Genomic DNA, 2,116 nt, shown 5'->3' with positions numbered 1-2,116 from the left:
ATCTGGGTATAATTTGTACTGCCAAGTGACCTGTTAGTGCCCAGCACCAGCAGTAATTCAAGAGAGAGACACACCTGCCTGATAATGGGAATTCTGTCAGGTTATGTCAATAGCAGTCTGTCTCAGGGGCTTTAATGTGTTGCAAAGAATCTCTGTCACATGAGAAAGCAGAGATACATTAAGGTATCCATACTTTATGGACTGTTTCATGAAATAAGGGTTTCACCTGTGGGAGAAGTGTTTTCCTGGTGAGGAAAAATTATTTAGAAGAATGTGGCAGTCTAAAATAAGAAAAAAATACAGCTGGAATTTTGAAAGGTATTTTGATGGAGGAAAAAGAAATGAAAGAAGAGCAAAATAAGAAACTGAACACATTCTGTCCAAGGAATAAAGAGGCAACTACAGGTGAGATCCAGCACCCTGACCTCGTCCAAACGAAGATCTGGCTTTACGGGTACCAAAACTATCCTCATCACCTGTGCCACCATGAGAAGGAGACTTCGGAGGGATGGTTGCAAAATTATTAACTTCCACAGGAGGTTTAACCTCTGTTGGCTTCTGTGCAGAGTCTCTGTCCGCTTCGGATGCCTCTTTCCTCAAACTGCTCAGACTGCTGGACTTTTGCAGTTAAGTAGTTACTGGACTATCACACAGCTGGGTTTCTGGGGAGGAACCTATTGATCTTCCTTCACTCATTTCACTTGCAGGATCTGGCCTAGGCTGTGTTTTCACTTTCTCTGCAACAGTTTCTGGGCTCTTGCATGTTGATGAAAAAGAAGGGATTGAAATCTGTAAAATACTGGTGTGGATCTGTAAGGAATTATCTTCGTGAACATTCATGTTAAACTCATCGTGGACTGGAGATGCTGTTACTGGGGTTGGGGACGGGCTTTTCTCTGGGTCAGTCAGACTTGGTGTGTCCAGTAAAACTGTGGAAATGGACCCTGAATTCAAAAAGTCTTCACCGTCGCTTTCCTTGCCTTTTTTACCTTGAGCCAATATCACCATGTCTTGAACTTTCTTGTCCCTATTCAGAGATTGCCGAAGCTCTCCTATTTTCTGATCCTTTTCTTCATTTGCTGCCATTAGAGATTCTACAGCCTTCTTCATCTTCTGTACCTCTATATCTCTGTCCAGTATTTCAAGTCCTTCTCCTTTCAGCTTGCAAACCAATTTTTCTTGCAACCTTTTAACCTCGGCTTCCTTCTGCTCTAGTTTGTCTTTCAAAGCTGCCAGCTCATCTTTGGTTGTTTTCAGTTTTTTCTCATACTGGAGTCTTTCATTGTCCATTTCTCCCACTCTCAACTGCAATTCATTTATTTCCTGGATCAAATCCTCTGTGTCTCTGAATCTGTCCTCATAGTCCAATCTGTCCTTCTCTACAGATGTAAGCTTTAACTTCAGAGTAGAAATCTCTGCCATAAGATCCAGCTTTCAAGGGATGTTCTGCTTAAAAGCTCCTGTTGCAGCATCTCTTCCGTGGCATTTAGCTTCTCCCTGTGCTCCTCTAGACAGAACTCCAGATCCCGAATCTTTTCTCCTTGGGCCTCCACCTGGTCTGTAAGCACACTTACTTGCAGAACAAGAGATTCCTTATCATTTTCCAGACGCGCCAGCCTTTCTTGATACACATCTCCATTTCCAGATAGTGTCCACTAGTCATTTGACTTTGGAGCCATTTGATCAGAGCCTCTGCCGTTGAGTCCGGGATCTGGCAGCACAGCCCCTCTCTCTCATCCGCTTCCATCATCTCCAGCAAGCCCCGCAGGTCCTCCACCAGGTGCAGCGCCCGCAGGCCCCCCCATGAAGGGGGAGGTGGGGGACTGTCAGTCAAAGATGCCATTGGAGTACTTCAGAGCCTTCGAACCTGCTATAATGCCATCCATCTGTTCCAGCGCTGCAGCGAGCATGTCACTTGCATCACTCATCATCTTCTCTCTTCTCAGGAACGATCACCAGCTACACCAGAGGAGAAGGCTTAATGCTGATCTCCACTGTCACTCTTCAGCAAGTATTATGTATCCATACAAACTTCTGACACTGCACCCAAACCCCAGCGGGCCCTCCCGGGGAGGCCGCGCCTTCGCGAGGGTCCTGGTGGACAGCAGGATGACCA

At 45.8% G+C, this 2,116-nt stretch overlaps 1 pseudogene; it reads right to left on the bottom strand.

The window, feature by feature from the left end:
- Nucleotides 1-430: 430 nt before the first annotated feature.
- On the bottom strand, nt 431-1,931 carry LOC104460876 (annotated as a pseudogene).
- Nucleotides 1,932-2,116: the final 185 nt, after the last annotated feature.

Source organism: Pterocles gutturalis, unplaced genomic scaffold (assembly GCF_000699245.1).
Source record: "Pterocles gutturalis isolate BGI_N339 unplaced genomic scaffold, ASM69924v1 scaffold21276, whole genome shotgun sequence".
Classification (NCBI taxonomy): Eukaryota; Metazoa; Chordata; class Aves; order Pterocliformes; family Pteroclidae; genus Pterocles; species Pterocles gutturalis.
Note: the sequence above shows the minus strand (reverse complement) of the source record. Positions and strands in the feature narration are given on the sequence as shown.